This window comes from Leptonychotes weddellii, chromosome 5 (assembly GCF_054177405.1).
Source record: "Leptonychotes weddellii isolate Sample4059 chromosome 5, ASM5417740v2, whole genome shotgun sequence".
NCBI classification, from domain to species: domain Eukaryota; kingdom Metazoa; phylum Chordata; class Mammalia; order Carnivora; family Phocidae; genus Leptonychotes; species Leptonychotes weddellii.
The window spans coordinates 48,732,842-48,745,925 of NC_138373.1; the positions used below are offsets into that span (position 1 = coordinate 48,732,842).

Here is a 13,084-nt window from a genome sequence, read left to right on the forward strand (position 1 = left end):
GGTTAGCCTGGTGATGGGTATTAAAGAGGGCACGTTCTGCATGGAGCACTGGGTGTTATACGCACACAATGAATCATGGAACACTATATCAAAAACTAATGATATAATGTATGGTGATTAACATAACATAATAAAATAAATTAAAAAAAGAAATCAAATGGCAAATCAAAATATGTCTCAGAACAAAAGAAAAGGAAAGCACAATATTCTAAAACCTATGGGATGCAGCAAAAGCAGATGTTAGACTGAAATTTATGCTATAAATGCTTGTATTAAGAAAAAAAGTTTAAATAAACGACAGTATGCCACAAGGAACTAGAAGAAGAAGAAACTTAGCTGAAATTTAGGAGAGGAAGGAAACAACAAAGAAAAATCAGAAATAAATAAAATAGAGACCAGAATAAAGCATAACATAACATTGAAAGTAATGACAAGTTTTTCCAAAAAAACAAAACAAAACAAAACAAAATTGGCAATACTTTTAACTACACTAACTAAGAAAAAAAGAGAAGACTCAGAAACCAGCATAGAATCATCTCAACCAGCATTTGTTGAATGGATGAGTTGACAAGAAAGTTTAACTCTGATTTCTACATATGTGTCTCATCTTTCTGCATGCCTGAAACTCATTTTCTTTTTCTTGCTCTAAAATATTTGCTTCCAGTTACTGGTCTTAAAGTGCAAGCTCTTTCAGGGGGATCACAGATGTCTTAACAAATCATGGGATACTTTTTCTCAAGCAACAGGCAAGGCAGCTGCACCTGGGGACAGAGAACTCACACTGCATTAATGATTGATGAAAAGATGCTGCAGGAGATCACCAATCCATTTGAGCATTTTTAGGTGTAATATTTGTTGCTGAAATGATAGGGAAATGCCGTTCCTCTGAGCTGACTGTCCTTTCCTTCTACCTCATCTTGTCCTTCACTCCCAAGCTCTGACATATAAGCGAATCCACATCTCACTCATCTAGGTTGTAGTGGAGGTTTGCTGTAAAGACAGATAACATGATGTAAGACGTTAATAGAATGATTATTAGAACCATCAGGGACACAAAAGAGAAGTTAAAAGGGCACAGTTAAGAGGTAGGGTACTTAGATGCAGCATTCCTTGCGAAAAGTAGGACCTTATCTACTTTCTGAATGAGGGAGGCAAGAGCAGAACAGGAGAGACCCAGGAAAAAGTGCTGTCATTGGAGTGAACGGAAAGTTCTATGAAGAGAGAGGCTTGATGTGTTCTTGTTAGAAGGGGAGTGGGCTGGCAGCACGAATGGTATTTCCAAGGAAGCCAAGCCTGATGTGGATTCTGGAAGATAAGCAGGGGTTTGCTGCACCTGGTGGAGAGCAAGGGGAAGGACATTCAGGCAGAAGGAACAGAGAAGCAGCAAGGAGCAAACAATCCACTATATAATTTATTTTCAATACTGGTCTTCACAATTATGCTTGTTTAGTTCAGTCTGGTAATTGTTTTAGCTGTGAGTGCATATTGACTGAACATGAGGGGAAGAGGTCCCCAGACAGATTACATGGTGAGGTGAGCCAGCCTAGGGTTAAAATGTCCTCGGATAATTACCTGAAAACAACAGTTCACAGTGATAACTGAATGATACTTGCATTGACATTTTACTACAAAGTCTCTATTAAGCACACATTTACAGAGACAATTTCTCTATAATTTCCTACATGAATGTCATTTATGTTTTTTTTTTTTCATTTATGTTGTTTTTGTTTCATTTGGTTTACCCTAACAAATTGTTATGTTTAGTCTATTCATTTTAGATGAGATTTTACTGACACACTTGACTATTAAAATAAGTAATAAAAATGATTGTAGGGAAGTGTGTTCAGAGCAGTCTGGTGAATGCTGATTCAATGAAGAATTACACTCCCGGAGACCTCGGAGTTGTTGCCAAACTGGTCTGGCCTTGAGCAGGGACTGAGGGTTAGGGGGAAATCTGCATTGCCTTTGCCTTCCAGTAATTGCTTCTTTGCAGTCCCTATTAGTCATCTGACTGCAGTTAAAATAACATTTATGACTTTCTGCTTAATGTTCTAGAACAGACGATCAGGAAGCCATGAAGCAGAGACAATGGGTAATCTTAAAATCAGTGAGGTGTCTTACCCAGCCTTCCCCCTCGACTTGCAGTAATTGGTTATAGGCAAGGGAGATTCAGCATTGAGCTGCCTCATCCATGCCCTGAATATGTGAGTGGGGCTGAAGCGTGAGATAAAATGTTAGAACTCCCGAAGGGGCTCCCATGTAGAAAGGCTCAGGAGTGGGCTAGATAGACTGTAAATCCCAGAGCCTGAGATGCCAATGGATTTGGGTGTTGGGGCTGGAATGGGGAAGGGTAGGAATAGCATGGTATGAGCCGTCCTTCTTCTCTTTCCTTAAGGAAGGGACACTATCACCCATTTGGTTTTTTTGTTTTGTTTTGTTTCGTTTTAGTGTAAGGGCAAATAGTTTGTTTTTAAATTAAGGTGCTTTTTCTAAGATTTTATTTATTTATTTGAGGGAATGCGCGTGCGAGCACAGGAGTGGAGGGGAGGGGCAGAAGGAGAGAGAGGGAGAAGCAGACTCCACGCTGAGCAGGGAGCCCAATACGGGGCTCAATCCCAGAACCCTGGGATCATGACCTGAACCCAAGGCAGCCGCTTAACTGACTGAGCCACCCAGGCGCCCCTAAACTAAGTTTTAATTTTAATTCCAGTGTAGTTAACAGACGGTGTTATATTAGTTTCAGGTATACTTCCTACATCACCCAGTGCTCATCCTGACCCATGCACTCATTAATCCCCATCACCTGTCTCACCCATCCTCCTCCCACCTCCCATTTGGTAACACGTAACTTCTCTATAGTTACGTGTCTTTTTCTTGGTTTGTCTCTCTCTTTTTTTCCTTTGCTTATTTGTTTTGTTTCTTAAATTCCACATGAGTGAAATCATAAGGTATATGTCTTCCTCTGACTGACTTATTTTGCTTTGCATTATACTCTCTAGTTCTATCCACATCATTGCAAATGGCAAGATTCCACTCTTTTTTATGGCTGAGTAATATTCCATTATATGTACACACACACACACACTCACACACACACCCCCCCCACATCTTCTTTATCCATTCATCAGTCGATGGACACTTGGGCTGTTTCCATATGTTGGCTATTGTAAATAATGCTGCTATAAACACTGGAGTGCATGTATCCCTTTGAATTAGTGTTTTTGTATTTTTGATCACCCATTTATCTTACCACTTTCTCATTAGGCGCTAGTGATGTTGCGGGCAGGGGGACCTCAGTGTGGACTTCTGGGGGCTTGTGACTCCTGTAACAGCTACATTGCTCCACATTCCATCTCCTTCTCAAACATCTACTGTGGTCTTCATTCCCAGTATTCAGACATTGCCTTTGAGTCAACAGAGTACTGATTCTTCTCTCCACCTCCCTCCAGCAAGGAGTACTTGGGGGGAATGAGTTACACATGGTGTCCTGCTTAGATGATGGCAGCTGACTCCTGGTAGCGGGCAGTCAGAGGCTGCCCCCTGGAGATCCGGGTCAGGAGGTTAGCCACCAGGTCCTCAGGACTGTGCCTTTGAAATGTCTCTCTCATCTTTTGTTTGGAATGTTTCTCTTCCCTTCCCCTGTCTACGTTGCTATAACCACCACTTTTTACCCTACACTCATTACCCATGCTTGGATTTCGGCACGAGTCTTATTAGCTGGTCGGCGTGACTCCCTGCTCAGAAACTAAGTGGCTCCTTATTTTCTTATTATGGAGTACACGTATCCCTCTGCCTTGCTCCGCAGTTCTTCCTCATCTGACCCCACACTCACCCTCTGAGAATGCATCATGCAGAGCTCCTCATCACAGCCCCTTTGGGGCCGTCTGCTGTCCCCTCAAGCCCTGTTTGCGGTCTTGTCTTTTCCTTTTGTTTTTTTATTTTATTTTATTATTTTATTTTATTTTATAGAATATCCTTTCCTTCTTCGCTGCCCATTCACATCCGACTTAGCCTTCAAAATCACATTTTCTGGGAAGCCCCCATGGATGCTTTTGCTCACACTCTTCTATGAAATTCTCTTGGGCATCATGACTAAACCCAAGAACTCAATATAGTTTTGCACTGACTTCTATTACCCACCAATTGTTTTCAAGTCGTGGGATTCCAAATTAGAAAAAAAAAAAAGATTCTATTACACACTTCTTTAGTGTGTTTAAAGTATCCCCGACAGTCCTAAGTCCATAACAATTCTCAATAAACATTTTTAGCTTGCCTAATTCTGCATTTTCCAGCACTGAAGAAGACTGGAGTCAGTTCTATGAATGTAGTTCTGGTCCCCTCTTCACAGTTGCTCTAGGATATTCCTGACAACCTCAGGGGGCTGTCTGTTTTGGCATTGAAGGGGCAGGATAAAGTGGCTTAAGCTATTCATCTCAGAATCTTTTCTCCTAATACTCTTGGGAGCGGGGTTCTTCTGTTTCCTCTAAGTGTCACTGACATGTCCCCCTCACCTAAACTCCTGCCTTCCCTCATATGTGAGCATTTCCACCTGACTTATGGTGCTGCTCCCACTCCATTCTTCCCCGCTGCCATTTCAGGCAAAACCCACGCATGCACTTTTTAAATATTTTCCTTAGGTCATGGTCATGATGCATGGATTCAAGTAAGCATGTAGATGTACTAATATCATGAACTCAAAAATGCAACTATAGTATTTCTGGTGTTATAGGAATTACCGTCCCAAAAGCAAGTGAGAACCTTGGTCCCAATTCGCATCGTACTAAATACAGCCCAAACTTCGATTTCCCTCAGGTCATTGGAATTTAGTTATTCTGTTTTGCAGAATTGGAGAGGAAAATTAAGCAATTTGTAGGGAGTGGGAAAATCATCTTTCCTTAGGAAAAGCAGCATCATTAATCTGCACAGAATGCTGGTCTTTGATTTCTCTATTACACAGCATGAATTCAGGCACATGTTTCCCACACCCTCCTCAGTTTCTTTACCTTTCCCAGGCTCACCCATACTTTTACAAGTCTGAATTTTGGGTAATTTTCTGCTGGAAGTAGAATTTTTCCTGGGATAAGACTTCACACCTCTAATTCCATTTTACTTGTCTCTGGGTTTCCTTCAAATTCTGTTTACTTTTTCTACTTTTTTTTTTTTTTTAAAGTGATCTCTACGCCCAGCGTGGGGCTCAAACTCACAGCCTGGAGATCCAGCGTCACATGCTTTATTGACTGAGACAGCCACTGGTCAACTTCCAAGTCATTAACAAAGATGCCCTTGCTCAGCTGTAACACTGTCCTCAAATGAGTTCACTGTTCATGTATCACCAACCCAATTCCTTAAGAAAATCACATGATGTATTTTCTTACTCACTTTACAATCACCTTCAGTTAAGATTTTAAGAAAGCAATCGAGCTATTGACACAATAGCTTCATATTAACTTATTCCACTGGACCATCCTGTTTCACTGTATTGTCCCGCTTAAAGAATTTAGCTTCTCGGGGATGGGTATGGCTTTTAGTTCACCTGGACAGCATCAAATAATTTCTTTTTTTTTTTTTAAGATTTTATTTATTTATTTGACAGAGAGAGAGAGACACACAGTGAGAGAGGGAACACAAACAGGCAGAGTGGGAGAGGGAGAAGCAGGTTTTCCACTGAGCAGGGAGCCCGACATGGGGCTCGATCCCAGGACCCCAGGATCATGACCTGAGCTGAAGGCAGACGCTTAACTGACTGAGCTGCCCAGGCGCCCCCATCAAATCATTTCTGAAATGTTCTCTGGAGTTGTACAAGAGTGAGGTATTTATTTATTTATTTTGAAGATTTTATTTATTTATTTGAAAGAAAGGGGGGGGAGAGAGAGAGACAGCATGAGTGGGGGGAGGGGCAGAGGGAGAAGCAGACTTCCCGCTGAGCCGGGAGCCCGACACGGGATTCGATCCCAGGACGCTGGGATCAGGACCTGAGCCCAAGGCAGACGCTTAACCGACTGAGCCACCCAGGTGCCCCGAGGTAAATGTATTTAAAAAGAATTCTTTCGGAGGGACCATCCATAATATAGAATGTATCCCAAATCCCCAAACGTGGTTAGGAGTGTCTTCTTTCTCATTCTTTTGCTGAATTCATGACATTTTCATAGTCCCCAAAGCTTTGGTCTATTTTATTATGCTTTTAGCTACTGACTCTAGGATGTTCCCTCCCCCTGACACCCACCACTTCATTTCTTCCATTTTAGGAGATTTGCAATAGCATTTAGTTTTAGAAAGAATACTTTTGGAAAGAAGGGAATTGCACCCATACCGATGGGGATAGAATTCTTTACTTCTTAGTGAGGCTATTTGTAACCTGGGATTAAACTTGATTAACAACAAGTCTTGAAGTTTCAGCCTAAGTACACTAAGAAAATCCGAAATCTTGTCTAGGCGGTGTGTGAGGAATGTGGGTATTAGCAGGAGATTTATGTTCAGAAATTGGAGTTTCTCTGTCGCAAAGTGCCCTCCCCTTAGCAGGGAGGATAGGGGGAGTAGCATGTATTCTTGAAGCACTCGTGGCTGACTGGAGAAACCCAACAGAGTTTAACAGGCTGAAGGGATGGGCTCCTCTGTTCCCCAGGCAGGTGTCCTTCCTGCTGCCCTAAACCAATGTGTCCCTAAGCCTCTTTGTCCAAGACCGTGTTTCAGTTGTCTAGTTGTTTGTTTTGGAAATGTCACGATAAATAACCTAAGAGAGAGGTTATATTAGAGAAAGTTTACAAATTCTTTGGAGACATAAAGCCTCATGCATGTGTTCTCTGAGAAGAGGAAATCGCTATAGATAATATTTGCTTTTTCTACATTCCCTAAGGACAAAGTAGAAACAAGAATAAGAAGTAGAAAAAAATCTGGTATTTGTTCGCTGAGTAAAGCCTTCTATTTAGTCATTTTGGTCAAACGAGCGAGTAGAGTTGCTGATTCAGTGTCCTGGGACCCTGGAGTCAGAGGGTTCTGTCTGGTGGGGTGAGACCCATCCCGCCCCTCCCAGGCTGGACCAGGTCTCTCTCTGAGGAACTTGGCAGTACCCTTCTGCTTTGACCAGGCCTCCAGTTCATCTTACCTGCTGCAACCTGAGGATTTCTTGTGTCGAGTGAGTTTGGAGACAGCTCTGGAGTCTTGGCTGAGGGAGATAAAGGGTCAGAATCAAAGCACCTTTCATCAAAACGCATGATCTTGTCTGTGCACAGGCAGGGGGCTCTCTCCTCCCTAATCTCTTTGAGCATCACTATGTAAGGGTTTGGCACAGGCACAACAGCCGCCCCAAGAATCCATGAATCTGAGCCAAATCTTACATCACCAAGAAGATGAAACGCTCCCTGCGCAAGGCCCATGACACAGAACCCGTTGCTGGGGGATGGAAGGGCAGCACTGGCTGAATTCTCTGTGGTGACCCTCCCCAGGACCCATTGCCCCTCACCCAGAGGAGGAAATGTCTCCCATGGAGTCCCTAGATTACTCAGAGCTCATCAAAGAAAGGACTCTACTTCCCTGGAGAGCTGCTTGTTTTTCCTCCTGATTACCAAAGCAAAGCGTAAGGGTGTCTTTTCTGAAATGTTGATGTGGAATTCTGAGTTTAAATCTGGGAGGCTGCCTCATTCAGCTTACAAACAAGATTCTAAACAGCACAGCAGGAAGACCTTTGGATTTCAATATCCCCAACCTGGAAGAAGTGGACAGAAGAGTCAGGGAATGGTGAATTGTTGACATTTTCAAAGGAGTTCTAAGGTGCACAAAGACTGACAAATAACCATGATGGGCAAAGACTGACAACCAACCATGAAAGGCGGAAGCTACTCTATTAAAAATAGAGGACTTTAGCAAGAAACGGTCCCTTACTCATCCGGAGGGGGTCACACTGGGATGAAAATGATTAATTATACTTGAAATCTCAGAGGAAGATTCCTCTAATGTTGCAGATGACAGAAATGAAGAACAAACTGTGTTTTCTGGTCTGAAGTAGGGAGTCAGAAGTTGCTGAAGAGATACATATGGCTGATAGCGAGGAAGAAAGAAGAGCAAATTTAAAATAAACCCAGTAAAGACATTGAAAAAAAAGTTTTTGTTTTTGTCTATAGGCAATAGAATACAACTCTTTTTGGACTGTAGTAAACAGGTGTAGTTTGTGGATCTACCAGTAGGTTGGGTTAGTCTGGGTCTTCTGAGAAGTAGATGCCAAGATGAGATCTATAGGGGACACACCTGTGTGAGAAAAAAATGCAGGGCGAGCCAGGAAAGGAAGGAGAACCATCAGACCACAACGCAAGTCTGACCCTGAGTGAAGAAGAGAAGGAAGAGGGTTGGGTGGAAACATCCAAGATTGCTGTGCGGTTCAAGGAAGGTTCAGCAAGGCTGCTAGGGAGTCCTTGAGCCAAAGCCAGGTTCTGTGTCTGAGAGGGGTCCTGCGCCTCCCAGGTATGCCCTGCTGTGCTCAGCCATGGGCTGAGAGCAGCCTGTGGGAAATGTGACCCTGATGCAAAGGTGATGATGGATTTCAGAGCATGCAGCTGGACCTCCCGGTCAATTACACTTCCTCTAGTGGGAAATTTGAATGACAAATTCTCATGGCCACCAGTTACCCAATGGAGTGTGCATAATGGCAGTACGATCTTCCATGGAATTGGAAGGGACACTGGAGATCATTGTTCCAACCCTTTCATTTTGCACATGAAGAGAATTGGGCATGTAGGGCTGGTGACTTCATTATTGGACAACCAGGGCTGATGGAGCAGACTTTCCCATTAAAACATTCTGGTCTCCTGAATCTAGTGCTCTTTCTACTGAGCCAATGACACTAACGAAGTTGTGGGCTAGGTCACAATTCTTAAAAAATAAAGTTTATATTTTTGATGATAAAATTGTACACGTTCTAAAAAATTTGGAAAAAAATTTGGAAAAAAACCAAGAAGGAATAGTATTACTCATAACTGGTCCAAACAAACCCCCAAATTCTCAACCTTTTGGTGTATGTCCTTAATGTTGATTTTCTATGCATTTTTTTTAAATACTGAAGTTTATACTCTATAAAATTTGTATCCTGGTTTTTTCACATGGCATCATGTGAAATATTGGCATTTCCCATGCTATAAAGATTTCATAAACTTAATTTAAATGGCTATATAACTCAGTCATCTCTGATTCACTTATCATAAACTGTGAGAAAACAAAGGAAAATTTCAGAACATTTATGTTAAGCATAGTCTTTCAAAGAAAATTCTGAAACTTATTGTTTCAACATGGGATATTTATCAGACGGGAAAAATTTGCAGCAATCTTTCTAGTTCATTCTTTGGGATATCCTTTCCCTGATGTTTAAAGAAAAACTTCAGAGTGACTTTTTAAACTTCAGAATACTCCTTTTTGGTAGGAAGTACATTTATTTGTTCTCTACTATTTCAATATATCTGCTTTGTGCATCTACCTATCTGTGTTTTGGAGTTTTTATTTTATTTTGTTTAGCTTTTTGGAAGTTGGGAAATGGTTTGCGATTTTCAGACTAACTGATCTGGTACAAGAGGATCCTTCCTAGCCAGCCTTTCTTAGTAACTGACTTTCAGAAGAGGATAAACTAGAAGTGATTAAAAGCACAAGCTTTGGAATCAGACAGATTTGGGTGTGGCTCTCAGCTTGGTCCTGGTCACACAACTGTGGATAAGTTCTTTAATCTCTGTGAGCTGCAATTTAATGATCTCTGAAATGGGAATAGTGACATATATCTCAGTTGGCTTATGTAAAGATCCCAAGGACGTAATGCAAAGAATGTACTTCACACTCATCTTGTATACAGTTGAGTGCTAAATAAAATCACCATTTTATTGTTTCAGGCTTTCCTTTGTTAATGTTTTATTTATTACTTATTTCTTAATCTCTTGATGATTTAACCAGAATGACATATCTTGTTCATGTAGCAAACCCAGACATTTCCTTTCCTTGTCAATGACAGTGACAAAGGAGATTTGCCAGCATGTATGTCCCCTTGATGTGCTCATTATCCATCAACCGGATATGGGTTATTACTATAAATACACAGAAATCTTAAGAGTGAAACCCTGAGTATTCAGTCTATGACTTATCAATACTTAGAGTTATTAATTGTGATTAGTCTCCTCTGTAACCAGGGAGCACTTGGGTATAGCTTTGTGTATAAAATAATATGCCTCAGTCTCAGAGTTGGATTCCAGGCTCCCAGTACAGGTAATAGAAAGTCCAGTTGCACCCAGTTCAGGGCCCTAATTCACTTCTTTTCACCTGAGTAGGAATCTGATGTGTTCAGCGGACAGGTATTTTTTCAAAAAATCTCATGCAGGTCTGAGAACGTTTTTCAGTTGCAAAGAATATGTTTATATTGGTTGAATACAAAATTCATGACCTTTCCCCACTCAAAACCGAGTGGACTGTGCTTCTTTGTCTTCTGGTAGTTAATGTTGCAGAGTCACTGAAGACCACACTGGTTTTTATTCCATAGTCGGTAAATATTTTTCCTGCCTGGGTGCTTATAGAATGTTTTTCTTAATTCACTGGGCTGGAGGTTTCAATAATTTCTTCCAATTCCATAACCCCTTCCTAGAGAACATGGAGCAGCTCTGATCACAGTATGGCCCTGCCTTTTTGGCTATAGCTAATTGGACCATGGGTGGACAACTATCCAAAGCTGGGCCATCAGTAATCTTATCCAGAAACTTGTAAGTGGAGAGCAGGGACTGAGTTTTTTTAGCTGTAGGAATTTAAGCTCAAAGATAATGCGGACTCAAGTGCTGATGTTTCATTGAGGAGCTGCCATTTTGAGCTATGTATAAGCAAATAAGCAGGGAAGTCAGTTCATGGAGAAACTTGGATGAAACAGTCATGGAGTGAAGTTGAATTTTTGGAGTTGGGGGAGGTGGGGGTAGAGAGAAAAACTCCTGATAATGGTTATTTTTTCTTAGAAGTCCACCCATATTGCCATCAGTGGACCTCTGTGAGATTTTCCTGTACCCTCCCCACAAATGCACAGTTAGCCTACTTGCAGAAGTTCCTGTTAACACATTGACTGAGGCATTCTTATAATCTGCTTTTTTTTTAAAGGATATCTAGTTATGGATTTATATTAACTGATTTTGTTTGGAGATCTTTTGATCTACACACTCAGGGAAATTTGTTTAAGATATTGCTTCTATCTCAAATATTTTGGTTTCTTTTTCAGAAACTATGGCAATTTTTAGGTTAAAACACTGTCTTCTCTATCATCTCTCCTTCTTTTCAACTTTTCTCTGCATTCTGGGAGATTATTTGAATTTTCTTCTGTTTACCATATTAAATTATTTTCTGAGAGGTTTCCTTTCTAAAACAATTCCCTTTCTCTTGTCCTGCTGACCTGGGGGGCTTTTTTCTTTTCCTTGTTTTCTATTCTAGAACAGTAGCTATCGAGAGTGAAGACTGCCCTTGGCTACATTCACTGTCCACTTGACAGGTGGTGCTTCCTAAGATGTAGCTGAAGGGCCACTTAATATGTATATCTCCTAGCTGATTTTCCAGTGTCTAGGAGGCACTTATTTGTTTGTCTATATATTTGTTTGTTGGGGTAAAATTCACATAGCATCACATTTAAAAGTATGCTCCAGGAATTTGCACAGGGCGATGTTAATCTCTGTATTGTTTTTTTTTAGCGAGCCTGGTACATACTTAGTGTGACTCCGATGAGCTGAGGTGAAGTGATACTCTATCCACTGCCTAGTTCTCTGAAAAACGAAGTCGGGGAAGACCATGCATTGCTGGACCTTCTTTGTACTCCTTCTGGTCTGTCCAAGGGATAATTTCCTTCCCACTGAGGCTGATCAGCAGACAACTGAAGAACAATGTCTACTTCTCACCGCATTGTTTCCTGGAGCGAGTTAATAAAATAGCACCATGGGATGCAGCTCTGCTTCTTCCTAGCCAGGAGCAGAAGCTCAGCTGGAGTTTCTAACTGAGCCTGAGAAACACCAGGTGGGAAGAATTTGGCCATTGTTGGTAGGTATCCCACCTCCACAGAGAGATGCCATCACCTCTTCATAGAGTGTTTAGATAATTGCACATAGAATTAAGAAAGCAAATGGTGAGGTTTGGAGGATGCCTCCAATTGCCAATTGCCGGGAAGCACTGAGAATGTTAATGGGAGCTGTCTGCATGGTTATTAAACTTACAAAAATTACCTCACAGAGTGTGGAGAATTCCAAAGTCTTGATAATTATTAACTGTTTATCCCAAATGACTGGCAAATTGCTAACTGAGAGAAGACTGAGAAGCCATTTGGTGTCGGGAAATTCAATCAGGGTTAAAGATTAATCTACTTTCTCTTGAGGAACAGTTAGAGAAGTTGCCAAAGGGTCTCAGGAGCCACCGAAATTGTCTCTAAAATGTATTCTCTAAAATGTATTTGCTGTTGAGAACAATGCTTTGGGTTCAATGCCAATTAGGCTACCGTCCAAGTGATACATGAACGACTGAAGTTAGCTAGATAGAGCATTGGTTCTTGTTAAGTCATAGAAAAATCTATGATGTAGTTCTCCCTGCTTTCATAAAATGGGAAGAGGATCAATGGATTAGTGTCGAAGTTACACCAATGACTTGCATTAGTGTTGCAATAGTGTTGATTTTTCTTTTCCCCTCAAAGAGTGGGATGAAATAGCTTCTGCTGGCATGGTTTCATTATGTAAGAATGAGAATAATTCTGAATTAGAATAAATTAGAATAATTCAATAATTAAAATAAAGCGCTTCTGAGAAGTACGATCGGATCTGAGGAAAACAAAATATCCTGACCTATTTAAATCATCATCATTGCCCTTGTTACTTCCTTGGCCTTGTCAAGTGTGGGAGGTAAAGCAAGTTACACACAAATTAAAAGTGTTTAGTATACAATGGGAGGAGATGTTGTAATATATTGTATGACCTCAGGTATGCATGTTCATTTAGTTAGAAAATATACTGTGCACCTATTATGTGCCAGATACAGCACATGTGTTCAGCACTGTGCCGGGGGTGGGGGGGTGGGGGGCGTGGGGGTGGGGCGGGGAGGAGGGCGGGGA

General features: G+C 41.3%; 1 protein-coding gene across 1 annotated transcript in view; it reads right to left on the reverse strand.

Moving 5' to 3' along the window:
- Positions 1-13,084, reverse strand: part of LOC145721354 (ubiquitin carboxyl-terminal hydrolase MINDY-3-like) — a 287,265-nt gene that overhangs the window by 25,736 nt on the left and 248,445 nt on the right. The window lies entirely within an intron of this gene.